The sequence below is a fragment of the Protopterus annectens genome, chromosome 12.part0 (genome assembly GCF_019279795.1).
Source record: "Protopterus annectens isolate FY-2018-M chromosome 12.part0, PAN1.0, whole genome shotgun sequence".
NCBI lineage: Eukaryota > Metazoa > Chordata > Ceratodontiformes > Protopteridae > Protopterus > Protopterus annectens.
The window spans coordinates 244,082,309-244,108,501 of record NC_056746.1 but is presented as its reverse complement, the minus strand read 5'-3'; the positions used below and the strand labels follow the sequence as shown (position 1 = coordinate 244,108,501).

At 42.2% G+C, this 26,193-nt stretch overlaps 1 protein-coding gene across 1 annotated transcript in view; it reads left to right on the top strand.

Annotated features, from left to right (window-relative positions):
* PIGQ (phosphatidylinositol glycan anchor biosynthesis class Q) overlaps positions 1-26,193 on the top strand; it is a 631,353-nt gene that overhangs the window by 146,942 nt on the left and 458,218 nt on the right. The gene's annotated exons all lie outside the window — the stretch shown is intronic.

Sequence of the window (26,193 nt, the reverse complement as noted above, 5' to 3'; positions counted from 1 at the left end):
TCTGTGGCTCCAGAGACCATTTCTCAAGGACCAAAAGGCATTAAGGCTACTGCTGCCAAAAATCCTACCCCTTCTGATAGAGATTCTAGAGCCTTGGACAGATGGGGTAAGAAGGTATACACTTCTGCTACTTTGGCCATTAGGGCTTTAAATTGCCAGTTTCATATGTTAAAGTACCAGCAGCGTATTATGGGACTGCTTAAACAGAAAATGATGTTGATTCCTGACTGTGCTGAACACAAAGAATTACAGGATTTAATGCATTCTGCAGAACAAGTTGGTAAACATACTTTTGCATTGTGGTTTTGACTCTTTAGAAGCATCTTGCAGGACTGCTGTCACTGGGTCTGTACTTAGAAGGCATGCTTGGCTTGAGGAGCAAAACTTGCCAGATCATGTTAAAGCTAAATTACTGGATGCTTCCTTAAACCAAGACCGCCTGTTTGGCAACAAAGCAGAAGAAGTCCTCATAAGGATGGAGGAAAAAGCTAAATCTATGCAAACTGTTAACTGCCTCCCAGATTTAGTAGGCATTGGCCTTCAAAGAACTGGTCCTTTCCAGTCTCTTCCAGGCCTTCACAGTCCAAACCCAGGAGCAGCAGACCACCTAGGTTACAGTCTCAAGCTATGCACAGGCCTAAGCAGTGGGGGGCTCCCACTTCCAAAGCAGGGAGTAACCTTAACCGTTCCAAGCCCTGCTCAACTGCCTGCTCCCTTAGGAGGAAAGCTCGCCCTGCATGCAAAAAAACTGGGAATTCATTACCCAGGACAAATGGGTTTTGAATATAGTTTTCCCAAGGATACAGATTCCACTTCCACACCCTAACAACCCCAAACGATTGGCCAGACCTACCCCCATATCAGTGGGTGGAGGCCCAACAGCAGGTTCTCTCTCTTCTAAATATCAGGGCTATTCAACCTGTCCCAGCAGAACAAAGGGGACAAGGTTTTTATTTAAGACTTTTCCTGGTACCCAGAAAAGACAGCTCCTGGTGTCCTATCCTGGACCTCTGTATTCTAAACGCCGTTCTGGTAATCCCAAAATTCAAAATGCTAACACTTCAACAGCTGCTTCCTATGCTAGGCAAAGATGCCTGGTTGCCAACCTTAGACTTGGAGGAAGCTTACCTGCACATTCCAATATGGGAATCTTGCAGGAAATACCTACGCTTCAGGGCAGACTCCATGTACTATCAGTTCTCTGCACTTCCCTTTGGCTTATCTACTGCACCCACGGTATTCACAAAGTGTCTAGCTCCAGCCATTGCATGTTCCAGGCAGAGAAATATTCATATATACCCATACTTGGATGATTGTCTGATTCGGGCAGAAAGTTAGGACTTGTTATTAAAACATTTGGCATTCATAAAGAAATGTCTAACCTCACTGGGGTACACCATAAATGAAAAGAAATCTCACCCAGTACCCTGCCAACAGATTGTATTCCTGAGAGAAAGCTTGAACACCACTTCCCAGATGGCTTTCCTCACTCCAGAGAAACAAGTTTATTTGACAAACTACTTCAAACCTATTGGCCACAAGGACCCAACTATCAGCAAGGAAAATACTGCAAGCCCTGGGGTTCATGGCCTCTTGCATTCTACTAATTCCATATGCAAGACTGCATATGAGGAAACTACAGTGGTATCTAAAATGCTTATGGTGTCAACATTCTCAGGACCTGGAATCAATGATTCCTATCATTCCTTATATAAAAACAGAGTTCCTTTGGTGGGCAGAGGCCTCCTACCACAACAATTGACTCCCTTTTACTCTACTGATGGCTGCCCAAGCCCTAACAATAGACGCATCAGACTATGCATGGTGGGGGTTCACTTGGCAGGGCAGTGCATTTGGGGCAAATGGAACCCAAGACACATGCACCTGCATATCAACCAAAAGCTGTACATAATTCCCTGACTGCCTTCAAAGACCACATTCTTCCAGGACAACTATTGGTAAAGACAGACAACAACACAGTTATGTGGTACATAAACAAGCAGGGGGAAAGCCCACTCATACCCTCTCTGCAGACTAGCCATGGCTCTTGAGCTACCAAGTGCACCTACAAACTCAATTCCTGCCAGGCAAGCTAAATTCACTGGCAGACCTAAAAAGAAATCTCATGGACCCACATGAATGGAAACTGGAACCAAAAATATTCAACCTCTTGAGGAACAAATGGGGGACACCAGAGGTGGACCTGTTTGCCTCCCCTCAGAAATACCAGTTGGACAAATTCTGCACAAGGACTTCCCACAGCCAAGCTTGGAAAGTGGATGCCCTGCCATTTACCTGGGAAAGCCTGTCAGTTTATGCCTTTCCCCCTCTGCCGCTCCTCTTAAAGGTTCTGCAAAAGATGAAACAGGACAAGCCAAGGACAATACTGATTGCACCAGACTGGCCATGCCAGCACTGGTGTACCCCCTTTTGCGCAGTATGACACTGCTGGAACCATGGCACCTGCTTCAGACCCCTTCCCTGCTGTCCCAGCAAGCGGGCCAGATTCTGCACCCTCAGCTTCAAACCCTGAACCTTGCATCCTGGCTAATTTCTTGAGCTCTCCAGTAGCATCCCTCAGTAAGCAGGTGCTAGATGTCATTCTGGAGGCAAGGAGGCCTAGTACTAGAAAATCCTATGCTGAAAAGTGGAATAGATGCTGTTCCTGGAGCCAGACTCAGGGGATGGGCACAACAGTGCCCAGCTTACCTCATATTCTTGAATACTTAACAGAAATACTCCACAAGGGCCTATCCTTCTCATCAATAAAAATTCATGCCGCTGCCATTTCAGCACATTATAATACTGAGCCACCCCTCTTCTCTCACCCCCTGCTAAAGCAGTTCCTTAGAGGGGCCAAAAATGTAAGACCCCCTCCCCCCCCAGGAGAGCCCCTACTCCAGGCTAGAATCTTAACTTTGTATTGGAAAAGCTCACTCTACCTCCCTTTGAGCTAGCTGCAACTGCAGAGTTGAAATTCCTTTCTTGGAAAACAGCCTTCCTTCTAGCCATCACTTCAGCAAGAAGTGTGTCTGAATTACAGGCCCTCATGACAGTGAGAGCCCTTCATTGTCTTCCATGCAGACAGGGTTTCCCTCGGGACCAATCCTTCCTTTATGCCCAAGGTGGTGTCTAGTGTGGCCCTTAATCAGTCCATTCATTTGCCTACTTTTTTCCCTAATCCACAAAACAAAGGAGACTGAATACTGCACTCTTTGGATGTGCACAGACAACTTACATTATATTTGGACAGGACTAAGCCTCTCAGAAAATCTGAACAGCTGCTAGTTGACTTTACTGCAGGGGCAGAGGGGAAGGCCATTTCAAAGCAAACCATTTCTAAATGGATAGCCCGTTGCATTTATTTCTGCTACAAGCACCATGGACAACCTACCCCACAGGGGATAAAATCACATTCCACCAGGGCTGCAGCTACCTCTACAGCCTGTCTCAGAGAAGTCCCTACTAGGGACATCCTGGAAGCTTCTACCTGAAGCTCTGTACATACCTTCACCAAGCATTACCACATGCCCATTTTTTCTAAATCCAGAGCTGGTTTTGCCACTGCAGTCTTGCAGGGCTTAATAGCTGGCCCTAATGCTTTCTAACTTCCTCCTCCCTTCCTTAGCTTTGGGAATCAACCCAAATGTGATGACTGCAACAGTGAAACACGAAGAACATAGTACAGTTATGTACATTTACCATAAATGTAGATGTTCAAGTGTATTCACTGTTGCAGTCCTGGTTACCCTCCCTCCAGCCCCCTGACTTCTCTTGGCTCTACCTTTCCTTCATTGTTTGGTGCGTTTAATTTTTCTGGTGTATTTGCTTTTTGATGGAGGTGTACCATAACATATAATATTTCCATTGTGGGGGCACTTGACATCTGGGGCAAGAAAAACTGATGTAATGGCATCAGCTGCATGTTTTATACCCCTGACGACCTGACGTCATGGAAGAAAAGACAGCATCCGATGCAGGAATCCAAGACTCAGGTATTCAGGCCAGCTGAGGGCTATCTGCAGGCAGATAACCCAAATGTGATGACTGCAACAGTGAATACATTTGAATATCTACATTTATGGTAAGTGTACACAACTGTACTTTACATCCCTATTTTAGCGGGTACATGACTTGAGTTTCATCTGAGGACTGCATCTGCTTTGACAGGTGGTCAGAGAACCATATCATTGCACTCATTGTAAGACCAAGACTTCTTAGTATATCATTGATTCTACGATGACAAACCATGTTGAAATCTTTAGATACGTCCAAAAAGGTGGTGCCAACACATTTAATGTTTGCAAGATGAAAGTGACAGAAGTGTACTAAGTCATAGAGATAAGTGTCTGTCTCTTGGTGACGCCTAAAGCCAAGTTGGGAAACAGAGGTAACATTTGCATGAATTAGGCATTCATGTAGTTGTTTATATACTCCTTTCTATATTTTGGAAAGAGAAATGGGCAATGCAGTTGATCAGTAATTCAGTGCAATGGATGAACCACTTGATATAGTATTACATTAAGAGCTTGTCGTCCTTTAATGGATCTCTTAATGAGTACAGTAATAGGATGGGAGACATGGTAAGTAGTTATCTTTAGGTGCTTTGAAGGAGGATTGTCTATGGCTGCAGAGCCTTTTTTTTTTAAACCTACACATTAAAAGAAAAGAATGCAAACCATGGAGGTATTTTCATGCAGTGTATGTATATATTTTCTTTTAAACGATTATTATTCTCTCCATCGTTGCATAAATTGCTCAAAATTCTTGCCTCGCCTTAAACCTCACTCCTCCTCCTCCTTCTGAACCTTATTCTGTATGTACTGATGTCCTATTTCTTTGTTGCAGTGTTCTTTACATTAGGGATCCCCTGCCAAGGGTGGCCCGATGTCTGGCCAGTATACCAAAACCTTTAGGCTGCTTTAAGGTACACCATACATCACACGTATGCTCCTCGCAGAGTGTAGGGCATAAAGGTAGTGTCTGGACGTACCATCCTCAGAATGTCTTGTCTCCCAGTCCAAATGGCGTCGCTTGACCATCGGTCTGAACTCGTGTTCTATTGCTGGTCCACCAAGCCGTTGCAGATGAGTTCCCCATTGGGGTTCTTTTTTACTTATCCTTTTTTTATTGGAGGTTTCATGTCATCTAAGAAGGGTAAATGGCAGTATGGGAGACAGATTCCTCATAAAGACTGCCATGGCCAATATCTCTTTTTTTATTTATTTATTTTTTTTTTTATTGCTTAGGTGCCTCTCACGATCATACATTCTGTTCCATTTGTCAGGCTTTTGTACCTAAAACCCTTTGTAGATTACCTTCTTTGGTACTTTATCTTGAAAATCAGCATCTTAAGCTGGTTGCAAAAGCCACAGTGGAGGTTTTTTCTTCCTCCAAGGTACAGCTGTCAGTGAAGAAGAAGACCAAACGGTTTATGCAGGAATCTTCTGCTGGTCAGCCTCCCCTGGACATCTCTACTCCATATTTACTCTACTGAGGTGAGTAAATGCCTGCAGGTTCACCCAGCTTGTCTTTGGATTCCTCTGCCACAACTGGGTTGGAGGCCAGTGGGTATCTGGCTTTCAGCATGCCCAAGGAGACTTTTGCAGATGCCCATTTAGGACATTCATGGGGAACCACGGCTGATTGTTTCCTATGGGCCTAGGAATGTTCCTCAAATTTTAATCGGAGAAAAAAGTACCTACTACTGTTATTGAGTGCTATTTTAGGTCAGAGCCTTCCAAATTTTATAAGGCTGACATCCCGTTGAAGAAAAATCAAAAGACTAAACATACTTCTCCTGCTCCTAAGATCCGTCTTCACTCGGAGTTTGTTTAGTGCTTTGATGGCATTGAAACTTCCTCAGGGATTGTCTGTTCCACCCCCCCCCCTTTGGTCCTGTACTCCCCTAATAAGACCCAGGGAACAGGATTCCTCTGAGGAGGAACTGCATTTGGATGAGGAATCCCTTGCTTACTCTTCTCAGATTCTGTCTTCTGTGGACTGTGGATCAGAGGAAGAAGAATCTACCAGTTCTTAAAGTTCACTTGAAAAGATTTCTTTCTGGGACACAATCTCCAGGATGATGGAATTCTTTAAATGGGATTGTGCTCAGGTCTCTGAGGTACATAAAAGATGCTATGAGTTGCTGCAGAAGGGATTCTCCTAAATCTTCTGCTGTTCCTTCTGTGTTGGTTGCCTTGTTAGATGCTTTTTCCCAATGCTTCTAAGGCTCCAGAGTCTCAAGAAGCCTGATAGGGACTGCAGATTTTTTTGTACAAGTGTCCTTCTGACCCCTCAGTGGTGTTTGTAGCTTCTCACAAGCCCTCTCAGTTGCCTCCTTCTCCCATGTTACTGACCTCTGATAAAGATAGCAGGACCATGGAAAGGCTAGGCAAGAAGCTTTATACCTCTGCTACATTGGCTTTTAGAGCTGTTAATTATCAGACCAATATGTCCAGGTACTTGTTGGCTCTCCTATCCCTGACTTGTCAGGTTATTTCTGATCTTCCAGACTCTGAGGGTAAAACTTCTACTCTTTCCTTGTTAGGGACTTCCTCATAGGTGGCTCATCATTCCATGAAGTGTAGTTATGATGCAGCACATGCTTCTTCTAGGGCTGCTGCTTTTGGGTCAGTGATGAGGAGATATTCTTGGCTTCGGCCTTTTTCTGGTGATATTAAGGCTAAGTTGATGGAGGCCCCCCCTTGATAATAACCACTTGTTTGGTGAAGCTGCTGCTGATATTTTAAGTCCCTTCAGGATAAGGACAAGGCTTTAAAGGAACTTAAACTTGTGTTTGTTTCTCCTGTGTCTAAATTTCAGAGAAACTACCCCAATAAGCCAGCCTTTGTTCGCAGGCAATCTCGTTCTCCTTCTAAAGGCAAAAAGGGTGGCAAGCAGGTTCCTACTGTTAAGGCTACTCTGAATTCAGTACCTCAGAAGTCTCCTTTTCCAGATAAAACAGGTGCTGTCTGACTATCCTGTTCTTCCCAGCCACTTTCCTCTTTCTCTTCACCTCTCTCTCTCTCTCTCTTTCTTCCTGTTTGGCTACAGATTATTTAGGGTTCATGGGTGCTTTCCATTATTTGTCAGGGGTATTTCATGATTTGGAAATCCCCCCCCCTTTTTTATGGGTGTTCCTCAGCCCCCTCAGGAGTAACTCTCCTTCTTTCCAGAGGTGCTTCAGGAAATTTTGACTCTGGGTACTATTCAAGAGTTGCCTGTGTCCCAAAGGGGAATGGGGTTTTACTCCAGGATGTTTCTTGTACCCAGAAAAGAGGTACGTGGAGACTATTCTAGACCTCTTTCATCTAAGCACTTTTCTGAAGGTGCCCTCCTTTCGAATGTTGTTCCTTCTGACTTTGTTCCCTCTTTTTTTATCCTCAGACTTGTATGGTGTCTCTGGATCTCAATGCTTAACTCCATATTGTGATCCATCCCCATTTCAGGAAGTTTTTACATTTCTGTGTTGCTTCCTGGAATTGTCAGTTCTTTGCTTTGCCCTTTGGCTTTTTTACTGCCCCAAGGGTATTCATGAAATGCCTCGCTCATGCAATTGCTTTTTGCAGGATTCAGGGGATTCAAGGATTTCCTTACATGGACGACCTGTTTCAGACATCCTCTCCAGAGAGCCTGTTGCAAAATCTTCTTTTTGCCATTTCCCTTTTGCAAACCCTGGGGTTCACAATATACTCCAAAAAGTCTTTTCAGACTCCTCAGTACCACGCTTTTCTGGTGCCTATGCTGGCATCCCTGCCTCCTTCCAAGACCTTGACATGCATTTCCTTCTTTCAAACTTGTCATCCTTTGGTCTCTGTTACAGCCAGGGAATTTCTGAGAGCTGTGGGATTCATGGCATCCACCATCCCCGTGCTCTGTTTGGCCAAACTGCACGTGAGGAAGTTTCATTGGTTCCTGAAGTCAGTTTGGCTTCAACATGTACATCCCCTAGAATTTGTAGTTCCTCTTCTACCTTGTCACAAGAACAGACTTCACTGGTGGATCCAGCAGTTGTCTTTAAATCTAGGGCTCCCTTTTCATCCCCCTTTCCCTTTCAGGGCCTGTTTACAGATGCTTCAGAAGTGGGATGGGAAGCAGTTTTTGGCTTCCTAAAGGTGCAGGGAGTGTGGTCACCTCTTCAACAAAAAGAGGACATCAGTGTCAAAGGGATGAGAGCTGTTCTGCTGGTGGTTGAGGATTTTCATCCTCTTTTCTCCCTAGGATCTCTCAAGGTATTTTACAGACAGTACCACATTATTGTGGTGTGTAAACAGAGGGGAGAACCAGATGTTATCTTCTTTGCGGTTGGCACTCCTGGTGTGGGATCTTGCTGTCCAGTATTGAGCGACTTTTCAGGCAGTTTACATTCCGTCAGGTCACAACATTGTGGCAGGCACTCTAAGCAGGTCCTTAACTCAATCCCATGAATGGACGCTTCACAGGGTTGTCTTTCTGGACATTGTCCACCACTAGGGTACTCCTCAAATAGATCTATTTACCTCCCCTCTGAAAAGGCAACTTCTTCTATTTTATGCCAGAGTCCCAGGTCCTCTGGTTTGGAATTTGGACGCCCTATCTTTTTCTTGGAAAAGGGTCCTTCTTTATGGATTTTCTCCCTTTCCCCTCATTCCAAATGTCCTGGTCAAAATTCAACAGGATGCTCCCAAAATCTTGTTGGCGACTCCCTTTTGGCCGAGACAATATTGGTTCCCTTTTCTACTCCATTTAGCCAAGGGCAGTCATCACAAGTTACCTCACAGGGTGGACCTACTCACACAGGACGAGGGATCTCTCATCCATCCCCATCTGTGCACTATTCAACTGACACTGTGGGTGATAGGATTTTGAATCCGCATAGACACCTTTTTTCTGAGGGTGTGCTTATGGTCCTGCAAGAGGCCAGGAAACCCAATACCAAGAAATCCTATTTAACCAAATGGAAGAGCTTTTCTGTTTGGTGTCTTTCTCAAACCTTGGATCCATTTTCTGCAGATACTCCTTTGGTTCTGTCTTATCTGTGTGAATTGCTTAATGCTGAGTTGGCTTATTCATCTGTTAAAGCCCATTTATTGGCCATCTCTGTTTGTCTGTCTTTCTCCTCCATTAGCTTCTAGATTTGAGGTTAAACAGTTCCTAAAAGGTGTCCTTTTATATTAGGCCTCCCAGGAAGCCTGTTTCTCCTCCCCGGTGGGATCTTAATTTTGTTTTGGAAAAATTGACTCAGGCACCTTTTGAGCCTGCAGCTTCAGCTTCTTTGCAACATAGCTCTTGGAAAACTGTTAGCCTTACTTCTGCCAGACAGGTGTCTGAGCTTCAAGCCCTTATGGCTTATCTTACTTTTTTGTTTAGTCATAAAGACAGGGTGTCCTTGCATACTAATCCTTCTTTTATGCCCAAGGTGATGAATGAGTTGTCCCTTAATCAGTCTATTAATTTGCCAACTTTTTCCCTTCTCCGCAATCTGCCACTGAAAAGGTAGTGCATACATTGGACATGCATAGACAACTCTGATTTTATTTGGATAAGACCAAGACCATTATATATTCTGATCAGCTCTTTGTTTCCTTTCAACCTAGATCCTTAGGATTAGCTGTATCCAAGTAAACTATTTATTTCTTCTTGTATCTCAAAAGCTATTTCTTTTTGTTATTCCTTGTAAGAGCCTTCCATATTCTGTTAAGGCTTATTCTGCTAGGGCTGTGGCTTTTTCTGGTGCTTTTTTCAAGGGTTTGGATACTAACTGTATTCTTGAGGCAGTTGCCTGGACTTCTGTGCATACATTTACCAAACACTACACGTTGGACGGAATCTCCAGAGCTAGAGCTGGTTTTGCTAAGGCCATTCTTCATGGCTTCCTATAGGGCTGTGTTGGTCCTTCCTCCTACCAAATTTCTTCTGAGCTTTGGCACTCTCCCTAATGTAAAGAACACTGCAGCAGTGAAATGGAAGGACATAGTACAGTTGCGTAAAATCTTACCATAACGATAGCTGTCCTTCTCTTCATTGTTGCAGTATTCACTCCCTCCCTCCACCCTGTGGTCCATTTCTCTTTTGGATGTACTGATTACCTCTCTTTTCCTTGGATTGGCATTCCTGCTGGAGCTTCTGAGGATAGTACGTCCGGATGTCACCTTTATAATGTATGGTATGCAAGGAGCATACATGTGACGTACGGCATCCCCTAAAGCAACCTAAAGGCTTCGGTATTCTGGCTGTGCATCTGGCCACCCTTGGCATGGGACCCCTAATGTAAAGAATACTGTAACAGTCAAGAGAGGGCCATATACCATTATGGTAAGATTTTGCACAACTGTACTTTCTCCCAAATTGCATTTATTTCTGTGTAATTTGCTCCTTCTCTTTTCTTAAAATCTTGTTTCCACTTATTTTATCTTCTTTGCAATATTCAGTACTTCAGCTACAGTTGGTCTAGATTTTGATTTCTGTTTTTTAGTAATTGTTTTTTGGCAGCCAATGGCATTTACTTTAACAGGGCCTTAGTATGTCTAGGCAATTCGATACGATTTGCTTCACTAACATTTCTGACCAAGTATTTTTAGGGAATTTCTAAAATCTTCCAATTTGTTACACCTCAGAAAACATGTTAATAGTTACCTGTCCAGATCCCTCTTGTGTATTTTCTGTAACTCTACTTGCAGTCATTCCTTTTGGCAAAATCTCTTTTCTCATTTCCTGTGTTTGGTTATTTTTTTAGAATGCTTTCTGCTATTTAATAAGTATAATATTCTGTATGGTTGGTGCTATTCTCTTTAAGGACTTTCATCCAAAATCCTTCTCTCTCCTTATTTCTTGAATTTCCCTCCTGTTTTGTCATCATCCCTTTCCACTTTGATTTTGTAACCTCCTGCTTGTGTTATATAAATGATCTTTAACTGTGTAGCTCTAAATTGTCCTTTCAAGTCAGCTAATCTTAATCCCCCATGTTTTGTGGGAAATATCTTCATATCCCACTAAACTCTTGCCCTTTTCTACTCTCAGATGAAAGTTCCTCCAAATCTTTATTAATTATCATTAACAACTTCTTCTCTGGTTGATAATGTGTCTGGCCTGTATATAAAACTAAACAGACTAAAATATTTTCACTGCTTCTATCTTACTATTCATATCCATATTCAAGAGCTTCCAATTTCTTGTTTTTTTATTGTTTGTTTAGTCTCTTCCCAAATATTCTTATCCTTATCTGCTATAGCAGAACATTTTTAATCCATACACCTAAGTACTTCAGCTTTTTATAGCCCTATAAATATGGGCATTGCTGAACCAATTTGTGTGCGGGTACATATTTTACCGCTGTAGCTATTGTTTTGCCTTTATTAATTTTATATCTCGAAAAGACTTGAAATGGTCTCAAAATGTTCCACAACACCAGAATGTTCTTTTCTGTATTTTTCAAGTACAAAGTAATATCATCTGCAAATAAAGCTATTTTTTTAATTATCCTATCATTTGTATCGTTAAATTTATGAGACCCTTATTTTCTTTGCCATTGGCTCTAAATATATAGCAAATTAAAAGGGAAGGACTCCGCTGCCTTGATTCTGTTACACAGGAACCCTTCCTCCTTAATTCTTGTCTCTGATACTTCATATATTTTCTTAATTAGCCCTATTATTATTTTGGGGAATGCAAATGCTACAATTGCCCTGCTCGAGAAATCCCAGCTGAGTTTATCGAATGCTTTCTCTACATTGACCCAATAACATTAGTGGCATTTTCTTACAATCTCCTTTCCTCTGGATCATCCTTGTTCTATTAATGTTGTCAGATATTTGCCTCTCCCCCACAAAACCACATTCATCCATATCTATAAATTTTGGCAACACGTTTGCCATTCCTAGTGTAGAAATAAAAACTTTATATTCCTGTTTTTTGTTTTTTGATATAGCTGATTATATTGTGTGCCTGAACAGTATTGTGTGATGGTGAGATATGTTGGGAGTATTATTTCTTTTATGGTTTCCTTGGAAACTGTTAGATAAGAGTCATTTTTACTGAGCCATGTACATGTTGTACAAATTCCTGAACAACTTTGCTATCACTGAGGTTGGGGAAGGGTGATGGAGTTTGTGAACACCCAGTGTGAAAAACCTATCCGTTTTCCAGAACTGTTGTGGGCCATTGACATGTTGTATTTGCTGATTGTAATAGTAAAACTTTTTTTTATTATTGGGAGTGGTGCCTTTTACTTGGTTACTTGTGATGAATTTGATTAGGTCATCATAACTTCTTGTTTTGTAGCTGGTAGCCACTGAGGATTCATGTCAGTCATCATGGTTTTAGTAGAGTCTGAAATCCAGAGAAGATTTGTTATACTAACATGTTATATGAATAGAGTGGTAAAATGATTTAGGCTGCTGATGTTTCTGAAAAGATGGAGCATCCTTATTTTACCTGCTTTGTCTGATTCTACACTGTAAATGCTATGAGGTAGTTACTAATGCTTACTGCCATGACTGCAGAGAGTTTGATTTCTTGGTGGTTGCTGACCAGTATCCATTCAAGGATACTCTTACAACATGATGCTTTATCTGTATGATCTGGAGTCAGTATAACCTGGACAAAACTGTAGGTCTGGAGTACAGAATGACTGGATTTAATTGATGGGATTTAGTTTGTACAGAAATCCTGCATGATTTGAAGTTCGTGTTTAACACGTGCATAAAGCCAGTGAAGGCACTATACCGCAACAGAAATGTACTTTCCAGGAGAAGTGTAAGAACAGGCTACATAAACTGGTTTTGATGTCTACAAGTAAGGGCTTTGTCTCGTATGAAGATGAAATTTATATGCCACACAAGAAGTGGGTAAAATGATTAAAAAAAAAAAAAGGCAGATGTTCTTCGTGTTTCACTGTTGCAGTCATTACATTTGGGTTATCCTGCTGGCAGGTTGCCCTCAGTCGGCCTGAATTCCAAAATCTTTGGGTCCTGCGTCGGTTGCTGTCACCTCTTCCCTGACGTCAGGTCATCAGGGTTATAAAAGATGCAGCTGACGCCATTTTATTCAGTCTTTCTTGCCGCACAGTGCCCAAAGCAGAAGCCGTTCGCAAGTGCCAGTCGGCCGACTCCTGAGATTTTCGTGTTTGAGTTTCAGATCCGAAGTCTTCATTAAAAGCTAAGTACCCCGTTGGGAAAACTTTTTTCTTGCTCCAGACTGATGTCAGGAAAAAGTTAATAATTGTATTTCTTGTGGGAAGCAAATACCTCATAAGGACTTTTATTCTTACTGTATTCCTTGCCTAGGCCATGACCACAACGTTGCTAGTTGTCGGTTTTGTGCTAGATTTAACCAACGCACAATAAGCGTTGGTACGATTTTGCATTAAGCTATTTTGGGAGAAGATTTAATTATACAATGTCATCGGATAGCCATCCGACTACCGGAGTTCACAAAAAACGCAAAGAAAAGGAAAAAGACAGGCAACCGAGGTCCAAAACAGACGACAAAGCTTCTCCTAAGCAAGTCGCCGGTTTGCCGGTTCTCAGTGAGGTGCTTTCGCAGCCCCTGATGCCCGCTACTTTACAGTCGCAGGCGGCTACCGACTCCCAAGTAGAGTCGGCCAGGCCGCTGGGAATTGAAGGTATTGGAGCCTCGGAGATTATTCCCTCAGATGGGTCTGGAGCCGCTGAGCAGGCATCGGCTTCTGAGGGTGTTTTCAGACCTAAACAATTATATATTAAACCGACTTCAAAGACTAAAACACTTTTAAAGGCAAAGAAAAAAGTTCACCAGCCACAAGGACAGGCCTTCATACCCAAAAAACAGATGCTCAAAATGGCAGAAGACTTAATTACCTTGATCAGGGGTTCCCATCCGCCTCCAGATAAGACCTTGATCAGGGGTTCCCATCCCCCTCCAGATAAGAGGCCTATTCAAGAGACAGACTATGAATCTTCAGATCAGGTTTCCATTTCTTCTGATTCCTCTTCTGATCAGGAATATGCTCTTCCCCCCTGTGAGGATTCTGATGCTGAAGAATCAATTCCTTCAGCTTCTCCTCCTGAGGACTACTCTGTTGGGGAAACTTTGCATGCCATGAGGGAGCACTTCCACTGGGAGAGCCAAGATTTTTCAGAATCTAAGAAAAGGCTCAGAGACATCCTTTTACTACCTCAACACAGGCCTCTAGCTATTCCACCTGTGTTGGACATTGTAGATGATGTGTTCTCGGAGTCTAGTCTGACCCCTGACTCTTTACCTCCAGCTCCTGTTAAGCCGGACAGATACTACAGGGTCCCTGACTCTCATAAATTCCTTTTCAAAAACCCTACTGCAGACCCAGAAACTATTTCTCAGGGTCCCAAAGGGGTCAAGGCTTCTACAGCAAAAAAACCCTACCCCCTCTGACAGGGATTCTAGGGCACTGGATAGATGGGGAAAAAAGATTTACACATCTGCTACTTTGGCTATAAGGGCCTTAAATTGCCAGTTTCATATGCTCAAATATCAGCAATATATTATGATACTGCTTAAACAGAAAATGATGGCAAATTCTGAATGTGCAGAAAACAAAAGAATGCAGGATTTATTGCATGCAACTGAACAAGTTGGAAAGCATACTTTGCAATGTGGGTTTGATTCTCTGGAGCCCTCCTGCAGGGCCGCTGTTACGGGTTCTGTCATTAGGAGGCTTGCTTGGTTAAAGGAACAAAATCTGCCTGACCATGTTAAAGCAAAATTATTAGATGCTCCTTTACAACATGATACCTTGTTTGGTGTTAAGGCAGAAGAAGTGTTAAAGAAAATGGAGGACAAAGCTAAATGTATGCAAACAGTTAAGGATTTCTTGGTACAGCCACCTAGATTTAGCAGACACTGGCCTACAAAGAATTGGTCCTGTCCAGTCTCAGACAGACCTCAAAGGGACAGATCGAGACGACGCCCTAGAGGCAGATCACAGCTGCAAGGATCCTACAGGTCTAAGCAGTGGAGTGCTTCTACCTCCAAAGGTGGAGAAGACAAAGCGCAATCATTTAGAAAACAGACCCAATGACTTCACCCTGCCTGCACCAAGCACTTGTCTTCAGGCAGCACCCTTAGGGGGAAAACTAGTACTTTTTTCTCAAAATTGACACATTATAACCCAGGACAAATGGGTTCTAGACATAGTGTCACAAGGCTACAAGTTTCATTTCCATACCCTGCCAAGGGCAAACGGTTGGCCAGACCTGCCAAAAAATCAATGGGCAGAGGCTCAAAAACAAGTCACAGCTCTCATGGACATGAGGGCTATTCAACAAGTACCACAGCAAGAGCAGGGACAAGGATTTTACTCGACTGTTCTTGGTACCCAGAAAGGACAAAGCATGGAGACCAATACTGGACCTATCTATTCTAAACACTTTCCTGGATATACCAAAATTCAAGATGTTGACCTTACAGCAGCTTCTGCCCATGCTGGGCAGCAAGGCTTGGCTCGTCTTTAGACCTAAAAGAGGCATACCTGCATGTCCCAATCAGACAATCATGCAGAAGATACCTCAGATTCAAGGCTGGCTCAAAGCATTACCAATTCTCTGCACTGCCCTTTGGCTTATCTACTGTGCCCAGGATCTTCACAAAGTGCCTGGCACCAGTAATTGCTTACTGCAGACAAAGAGGAATGCAAATATATCCTTACTTGGACAACTGCCTCATACAAACAGAGAACAAGGACATTCTACTACAGCATTTGACGTTTGTGATAAGACTTTTAACATGCCTAGGGTACACAGTCAACAAAAAGAAATCAAAACTAGTACCCTCTTGAGATAATATTCCTGGGTGCAAGCTTAAATACAACTGCCCAGATGGCTTATCTCACTCCAGACAAACAAAGGCAACTGACTACCCATTTCAAGGAAATGGCAACAAAGACCCAGTTATCTGCAAGAAAAATTCTGCAGGCTTTGGGCTTCATGGCATCCTGCATCTTACTAATTCCATATGCAAGACTGCATATGAGGAAAATTCAATGGTACCTAAAAAGTGTTTGGACACAACATTGCCACAGTCTGGAAACAATGATTACTCTAATTCCCTGCCTGCAACAGGAATTTCGATGGTGGACAAAGGCTTGTCACCAAAACAAGAGACAGCCATTCTCACTACCCCCAGCCAGGCAGAGCCTAACGACGGATGCTTCAAATTATGCCTGGGGGGCACACATGGCAGGAAAAGGCATTCAGGGCACCTGGTCCACAAACCAAAAGCATCTACATATCAATCAAAAAGAGATGCTAGCTGTTCAAAATGCCCTGACAGCCTTCAAGGACCTACTTCATCCGGGACAACTACTGATAAAGACCGACAACACCACGGTCATGTGGTACATAAACAAGCAAGGAGGCACTCATTCTTATCCCCTGTGCAGACAAGCCATGGCTTTATGGGACACAGTATTGACTTACCAAGTACATCTGCAGGCACAATTCCTGCCAGGAAAGGAAAATACTCTGGCAGACGAACTAAGAAGAAACCTCATGGATCCCTACGAGTGGCACCTGGATCCATGTTAACAAAGAAATGGGGACGCCCGGACATGGATCTATTTGCCTCCCCTCAAAACAATCAACTAAAAAGATTCTGCACAAGGACTTATCACAGACAAGCTTGGAAAGTGGACGCCTTATCTTTCAACTGGACAAACCTGTCAGTATATGCCTTTACTCCACTGCCTCTCCTCCCCAAGGTACTCCTAAAGGTCAGGCAGGAGAAACCAAAAATGATTCTGATTGCCCCAGACTGGCCACGCCAGTACTGGTATCCGATCTTAAGGAACTTATCCCAATGCCCAGCCTGGACCTTACCTCAAATACCTCATCTACTGTCCCAGCAAAACAATCAGATTCTGCACAGCCAACTCAGGACCCTAAACCTGGCAGCATGGCGGATAATGTAGCCATACAAACCACACCTCTCAGTAAAGCTGTGATGGATGTCATTTTAGAAGCCAGAAGGCCTTGCACTAGAAAATCCTATGTTGGGAAATGGAAGAGATTTTGCGCTTGGAACCAAGCTCAAGGAACTGATGCAGCTGTCCCATATATTCCTCAGATTTTGCAATACTTAACTGAGATGCTGGACAAAGGCCTATCTTTTTCATCAATTAAAATCCATGCCTCTGCCATTTCGGCTCATTACAATACAGAGCCACCACTCTTTTCTCATCCTTTATTAAGGCAGTACCTCAGAGGAGCCAAAAACTTAAGGCCTCCAAGGAGAACGCGAATACCTGCATGGGACCTCAATTATGTCTTGGAAAAACTCACCTTACCTCCTTTTGAGCCAGCTGCTACTGCGGATATAACGTTCTTATCTTGGAAAACAGCTCTGCTCCTAGCAATAACTTCTGCAAGACGAGTTTCAGAGCCACAGGCTCTCATGGCTGTGGAATCCTTTATCATTTTTTATCCGGACAGGATCTCTCTGAGAACAAACCCTACATTTATGCCTAAGGTGGTATGCAGTGTAGCCCTTAACCAAACAATTCATTTTTTATTCAAATCCACAGAACAAGGGGGAGAAAATTCTTCATTCTTTGGACGTACACAGACAACTTAGATTCTACTTGGACAAAACTAAAGTTTTCAGAAAGACAGAACAATTACTAGTGGCATATGCCACAGCATGACAAGGAAAGGCTATCTCCAAGCAGACTATTTCAAAGTGGATAGGTCACTGCATTCATTTCTGCTACTCACAGCATGGCAAACCAGTGCCTAAGGGCATTAGGCCACATTCAACCGGAGCTGCAGCCACTTCTTCAGCCTTTCTCAGGGGAGTACCAACCAAAGACATTTTAGAGGCTGCTACTTGGAGTTCAGTGCATACCTTTACAAAACATTACAATCTGCCTCTTTACTCTAAATCCAGGGCAGGCTTTGCCACTGCAGTTCTGCAGGGCCTCATAGCCGCTCCTAATGCTGTTTAGCTCCAGCCCCCCAAACATAGCTTTGGGACTCAACCCAAATGTAATGACTGCAACAGTGAAACACGAAGAACATAGTACAGTTGTGTACACTTACCATAAATGTAGATGTTAGAGTGTATTCACTGTTGCAGTCCAGGTTACCCACCCACCATCCACCTTATTTTTGCTGGAACTTATCTTTACTTCTCTAATCTATACAACCTAGGTGGTGTATTTGCTTATAGATGAAGGTAAAGTTTATTTTGGTGCATGTATGTTTTATTTACATAATTTTAGCCTATCCTTTTGGGGGCACCTGACATCTGGGGCAATTAAAACTGAATAAAATGGCGTCGGCTGCATCTTTTATACCCCTGATGACCTGACGTCAGGGAAGAGGTGACAGCAACTGATGCAGGACCCAAGACTTTGGAATTCAGGCCGACTGAGGGCAACCTGCCAGCAGGATAACCCAAATGTAATGACAGCAACAGTGAATACACTCGAACATCTACATTTATGGCAAGTGTACACAACTGTACTTTCCTTCTCCTGCTTTATGGACACCTGACCATACTTGTATCCAGTGAGTGAGAAGCTTATATTTAAGTCATCTGAATTCAGACATGTTTCTGTAATTCTAGCACATTGGCAGTCCAACTGTGCAAGAGCTTCCAGCATTTATTTGGACAAATTTCAAGTCCTGCACCATGGTCCAGATGTTATTAGTAGGATTATTGACAGTGTTGTTATTCGTAAGCCCTAGATTTGACTGTAAAGCACTTGAAGTCTGTATGAATATATAGTAGAGGGTATGCACGAATTAGTGTCCCATCCTCAGCCTCTGTCCTGGGCCCCACCTAGTCTAAAACAAGCCCTGCTCTGCGATTTGTACAGAATGTTTCTGTAGCAGGTGTGAGAACTGGGGATATTTTGGTTATTCTTTCATTAACTTTTCTCACAGTCAAGGTTAGATATGTGCATAGAATGTCACTCACTCTGCATTGCCTAGGGGAAGTTTGCTGTCTAGGAGCAACAAGTTGAGTTGTATTACTGTGATCTTTATATTTGCTTTCATCACATTTAGACAACAGTTGTGTGTACAGATGGCTGTCTTTTGTGGGTAAGGGAAATGAGGCAGGCTGTGTATATATACAGGGCAACAACAAATTGAAATATGTTACTGTGGCTAGTGGTTCTCTGTTTCATTTCAGTGTAACATCAGATGTGTACACATTGTGGCTGCCTTTTGAGGTTAAAGAGGCATGCTGTGTATAGGCAGTTGTCAACAGTAGTATGAAATGTATTACTATGTGTGGTTTCACTTTCAATCTAACACAGAAGTTGAGCATTTTTTTTTGGGGGGTGGGGGTAGGTACTCATCCAAGTTGTGTCCTGGCAAGCATTTATGTTTTTATTTTATTGGGAACTACTGTGCTAGCTTTGGGCACAATTTATTTATTTAGTTTTCTTTAAAAGAGAAAGACTGTGTTTCTTTCCTTATTCATGATTTATGTCCAGGCCATCATTGGATCAAAAGTTTAGGGGAAAAACTTGAAAATGCAGTTCAGGACATCTAAAACCAAATGGCTTCTGGGGCCTAGCAGATGTCAAACCTCTGATTTAGTTCAGCTTGTTCTTCCACCGGTATTACAGTGTAGTCATGGCCATTTATTTATTTGTACTTGTTTACAGGGATACAGCACTGTTTTCCACTGACCTTTCTCAGAGTCTGCCTGAGAGCACTGTCTGGTTAAGTGATTTGATTAGAGCCACACGATTAGGCAGTGGAGGTTGAGGGAATCAAACCCTAAATCACTGAACCACAGAAAACAGCGTGTTAACAGCTCCATGTTCCCCTGCGCTAACTGACAGACAATTAAGATGTGATGAAAAAATGAAAGAAACAGGAAACAAGTAATCTGTGAAGATAGTGAGGAGGCTAAGATGGGGGAAACTGGGGGGGGACTGTAGGTGATAAGGTAGGGGAAGCAGTGGAAACTTCAAGGGAGCATGGAGTCTTTTTGTTTAGGCTACTTTTCATCTGTGGCTGGTTGTGTTGATCTTAATAATACATCTGAGGTGTACTTAGTAAGTTGACTGGAATGAGTGAGTATTGAGGCAGAGGTGGAAGTGACTGACCTTAGCTGTTTGATCATAAGTAAGTGGATATTGATTTGGTGTAATCTTGCCCCACCCCATCCCAGTTAAACTTATATATTCAATTACTTCCAAGTCACCAGCCTCCACTTGTTATGGTTATTTAATACTCAAATGCTGAACTGAGTAAGATCAAATTTGTAACTCCCTTGAATTTGTCACTGGTATAAAAGCAAACTGTGGATGCTTCCAAATCTACCATCTACCCAGCAAAGTTTGTTGTCTAGGAGTATTATGAGGACATTCCTGCAGGAGTTGTCTGACTTCTTTGTTTATATGGTGCGCGTGTCTCCTAGATCGCTTATACTAATTTGTCAAATTTATAAGGAGTTAGTGGCTTTTGTCAAATTTGTGTATTGTGAAGGGGTTTGGGTTTGCCAGGTGGCTTACTCTGCTGTCCAAAGATTAGGGCACTTTGCACTTGCCTTTCCTGCATTGTGGTTTGACTGATGATGTGTTTGTTTGACCTATCATGTTGACAAAACATAGCTTAACCCCCTTGGCCTAGATTTTGTGCAGTGCAAGTTATTCTGATCAACCTGTACAGTTTTAAATCCTGTTTTGCTTGGCCAGCACCACTGTTGTAGTGCTGCTGGTCCAGATGAGTTGTGACAGGTTTGTAACAAATCCCTTACTTCCTTACTTGACATTTTAGTCCCATGCTGTGTATGACTGGTTTACCTAGTTCTGCATGAGCCATGGTTGAACTCCATGAACTTTGGGGGATGTTTAGAGGCTTTGGTGTACATGTTATCATACTGGTCTACCCTGGATAACTATTTTTTCTATAACGCGTTGATATCTTTTAAATGATGTGTATGTACTTGTCTCAGGCGATAAATGCCCCCACCTAGAAGGTCTTATCTAATTAGGAATATAAATTAACTGATCATCGATTTGCTGCCAAGTTTACATTGATCAGATCAAATGCCCCTCAAGACTGCTCACCATGGCTGTGTAAGTCATTGCAAGAAGACAATTCCATCTTTGGATGGAAAGGTTTTCTTTACCTAGTTATGAAAATGTTTAATTCCCTTGATTCCAGCTTTTAATACGACTTGTGAACTTGATGCCTGCACCACCTTAAGTTCATTTATTTGTGCCCGGTGGTACTGTGCCCTGTCCTGTAGCAGAGCATTCTTGCTTATTTTAAAGATGGAATATTTATAACTCAGCTAAAGAAAGCCTTGATTAAGTCTTTCCTCAAAATGCCACCTATTGGTAATCCTCATTTATGTGCTTCCACTGGGTGATGTTATCTGAAGGAGAGGCTTACAGTATCGTTGATATATTGATGTAATGCAGCTTTACCTCTCCTTCCCTTAGAAGTCTATGTCACTTAATTATTTCGCCAGCGACTACCCAAATACCCCAGTTCCTTACATTTTTCAAAACATTGTAAACTTGACTGTCACGACAGGATCAAGACCACTGGTGAGTTTTGCCTCTGCTATTCTCAGTGGGATGCTTCAGTCCTCTACCTTCTGCTTCGAGGAAGGGGGATAGCCCTGGGAACCCTTTCTATTATCAGGACTGCAACAGTGGTATGCACAATGAGCAAAGTAGAGTGGTATAGGTAACCTGACATAATAATAAATGTTTGTGTCTGCTCAGTGTTGCAGTCATATTTTCTTAACTGCCCCTTCTGATGGGGCAGTATAAGGATGGGGTGGGTACCCCCTCCTCCTCATTTTCCCTTGACATCTGAATCTTGCTGTATTCCTTATCCAGGCAGTCCTTAAGGAAGACTGAAGTCCTCAGTGTGTCCATTTAAGGGCAACTTGCAGACCGGAGTCCAGTCAAACAATATTCTTAGTTCATGCCTCTTTTGGGAGGGGGTACAGAGCTAAAGATGGCTGCAGAAGGATGTCCCTTAATACATTGAGAAGTGGGCATCAGCTTAGCCAGTCAGACAGAAGAGTGTTCGTCTGAAAATCAGCCTTGACTCGGCGTGCTGAGTTCTTGTCATTAGAAATGCAACCGTGATTGCAGTCAAACTTACATTATTATGGCAGGTTATCTGTACAGTTGTACTTTTGCATTACAGCTAATTGACAGGATGAATAAGTAGGAGGAATATTTTAAAAATAATGAGAGAATGTCTTATTACATTTTTTTAGAGGACTGCAGTCTTCATGACACCAAACTGAGCGTATGCCCTGAAGGTTGTGCCCAACTGAACTTGATCCAATTTTGTGACAGGATTGTGCCAGATACTTGATTCATATTCTGTTTACTCTCTCTGTTTTAGCACATCACTAGATTTATTTCTTTCCAGAGAGAACTGCTAATCTGAAGTTAGTTTTAACATTATTAGTATTCTAGCTAGTTAACAGAGCTTCTCTCTTTGAAGTCACTGTGTTGCATTCTGTAACACTGGCACCTAACTTGTTTAAGCAGCATTAAGAGGTTGCTCCTCTTCCTCACTTCTTTATCTGGTCTCCTTTCTAGTACATTAGTCTCTGTTTGTGCTTTGTCTGCATTCATCAGATTCCTTTACCCCTTACCCAGTTTTCATTCTTTCATCAGCTATTTTCTCTTACAGCACCTATCAGTTCTAGTTTGATCATGATGGTTAGGGCAGCTTTTTGTACTAAAAGAAAAACATTCCCAGTTAATCCACATTTGTTGTTTTTTTTTTTCCTGCTGCATTTCACTATGTTTGGAAATGCATCTGCTTCCAAAAACTTGTTGTCCTGTTATGGTGGCAACATCCATTTTGTACCTTCTGTTTTTGTACCAGCACACTAGCTTTATTTTGCTTTCGTAATTTTATTTTTGGGTTTAGCTACTGCTTAGCTTTTAAAGATGAATCCAGCTTCCTGATTTAGAGGGATGATGCCCTGGAGAACAGAATGAGCTAATGAGCCCAGCCATTGGAGAAGCCAGCTGTTTGAAAAGGGGGAGGGGGTGAGAGCAAGTGGTTGACAGCTGCTCACCCATCAGGGGATGGTGGAGTGTTTTGGAGCACACCCTTATGTAAGCTTGCAGAACTGGTTGAACAGCAGTTTGGACCATACAGTGGGCTTTGAACTTTAAAGTAGTGTTTTGTACTGTCCTTCTATCGTCTGTGTGGGAGTGTACATATTGAGGTGAGCATTGTAGGTCCTGCTATGCATTCACTAGCCACCAATGAGAAGGGATTTTGCTTCAGAATGAAGTCTTACTGCATCAGGACTACCCACTCAACTTGGACTGTGCTCTGTGGTTTCTGTTTTTTTTTCCCTAGACATGGCTTTTCTAGATTTGTGAACAATGAGAGACAATGAGTATTGTGAGATACTTCTAATGGTCCGAGAAGAGCTGGACGCCAAAATATTAAATATGAAGTAACAGTTTAAATGCATGCCATTTTTATTTACCTGCTTTTGACATCCAATTTACATTGCAGTGCATTCACACAACCAGGGCCGGTGTTAGCATTTTGGGGGCCCCCAGCAAATGTCAAGTTGGGGGCCCCTAGGCACTTCCAGTATAAGTATCATCCTAACAATGCCATCCATCCTAAGCAACCTTTTATTTCATGCTGCAAACTTTTAGGAGTAGTATCCACAGACAGACCTGCAGCTACAAGCTTTTACATTACAACAGGTCTATGTATCACACTATCACTATGTTGAGCTGTCTAACAAAGGGGTTGTTAGAGTTACTAGCAGTTGCAACAGTGATACATTGCAACAAGTCTATGTACAGGTCTGGACTTAAAGTGAAATGATGACTGGACCTTCATTTCAACCCCCCCCCCCACACACACACACACCCTCCAGTCCTCTCCTCTAAGTCCTTCTCCTTTTGGTGTCCCCATACCATCCACATTACTTTTTTCTTCCTTTTCTCACATTTTGCCTTACTCTAAGCCTTTTCAAGAAGCCATAACTTTCTATATGCATTTTACACAACCTTTTCATCCAATAATAGCTTGAACAGAAATTAAGATTAAGGAAAGAAATTCACTGTTGTGGTTCAGCTTTAGTTTTCCTTAAATCCTTTCAACACACCTTTCCTGAACAAGACAGCCCAGTAATAACCATTTAGGAAATAACTCAAGTCAGGGCCCAAGACGCCACAGGTTTACAGATGGTCTGGGATGCATTTTAAAGCATTTTCTCAACATTTTACTCCAATGGTGGCCTAAATAAAAATTATGAAATAAAAAAGAATTTCAGTCTTATTTTTTTCTTTCAAGGAAGACATAATTTGTGCCCAAGGCTTAATTTTCAAAGCTGACAAAATTGTAGCTTACAGTAAACTAACAAGCCAGTAGTTGTGAGAATATTTAAGTCTTATCTGGAAATACTGCCTGCCTCCCTAACCCTCTAAAAAAGACAAGTCACTGCCTATGCATCCCTCTGGTGTTAGACTGGGATGAAAGCAGAGATTTAAATTGCCTTTGTCATATATTTCAAGTGACTGATGATATACATATACATAGCATGTTCTTCACCCCAGCCGTCAAAGGCAGCCACATGTATATGTGCCTAGTACATGATTGTGAGAATGATTTCAGTAATATTCATATTTGTTGCTCCTAGACAGTACACCTCTCTTACACAAGCTATAGTAACCTTCTTTGTACACTTCTGAGGTCTGTGAGAAACACTGCCCTCAGCTCAAACACAAGCTATAATGACTTCATGTGTGCACCTCTAAGGTTTGACTGTGATGAAAATTAAAGATGTAATATCCACACAATCTCTAGCCCCTCATAACCCATAGCAGCTTTATTTAAACACACACATTTGAGCAGGGCTGGTTTTAGAATGGGTGTGGTTGTAAACAGAGGCTATTAATAGCTTTATCCTAAAAGGCTCATATTTCAGCACCATTCAGGTTAAACAGCGTATTCAGAAAATGAATACATTTTTCTCCAACAAGCAACAGCTTTGGTGGGGGCCCCCACAGAGTCAAGGATGATAAAGGGAGTCCCCATTATCCATTTAGACAGTCTGGTGAGTGGGGGCAACCAGACTCCAAGAATATCTAAGTGTCTGAATGTTCTGTGATATATGTTATGTCTTACTTTCGAAATATAATTACTTGTTAGGTATATTTTTTACTGATACACAGAATAATGTATGTGTCCTGGCATTATTGGGTGCATGCACAGATTACACACACATATACACACACACACACACACACACACACACACACACACACATGCATAAGATGCAACAGTACTAGTTATGTACTTATTTCAGCAAGCAGCAATGCCTTGTGCAACATTGGTGCTGCCACACCAGATTAGTCACTGCTGTTTAGCAGTCGTCAAACAGCAGAAGCGGTAAGATTTATCCCATAGAGGAGTAATGCATACCTGTCACTGTCCCTACTTTCACAGACCTTCCCTGATTTTGTTCATACTTTTGCTTTATCCTTCGTAAAAAGTCTGATTTGCTGGTAAATCATTCAGGATTACAACCAGTCAATTAATCTTGACATCTGAGTTTTATACTTATTGTCCAAAAATAGATGTTGATGCAAAATATGTTATTCTAGTAACCTTTTAAGTGAAGTAGAGTAATATTTAAACATATTTCTGATTCTGAGCATTCATTCTATTATTTTTGGGATTTTACTGAATTCTTAAGCAAAGAAACTGAGTTATAATATCTGGTGTTCTGGTATTAGTTATAAAACTACCTGAAAGAGAAACTATCCCCGATGATCAGAAGCATCAGCTCTTTTTAAAATCCAAAGTTTGCACTGAGGTAAGTCACTCTGGGATGCTGATCCCTCTAATGCTTATATTGTTCATGTTCATTATCATCTTCATCCTAACAGGGTCATATCACAGCTCTGTTCATGTTAAAAAGCATAATTAGGATATTAATGCATTTTTCATCCCTCATTTTTCCCCAACCAGCAGCAGCTTTTGTGGGGCTCCCACACAGACAAAGATAATTAAGGTGGCCCCCTGCAGCCATGGTTTTGCAGGGACCAAAAGCTGGCTATGTAGTTAGTTTTAGTGGAGAAAATGTCCAAAAGCAGGGTTTAATTAAGACAGGAGCACTATGTCAGTAGTAAAATATTTAATGGCATTCTAATGCCTGTTACTTGACAAAACACCGTTACTACAACCAGAAATATCTTTGAATTTTAAGGGAGATATAAATAAG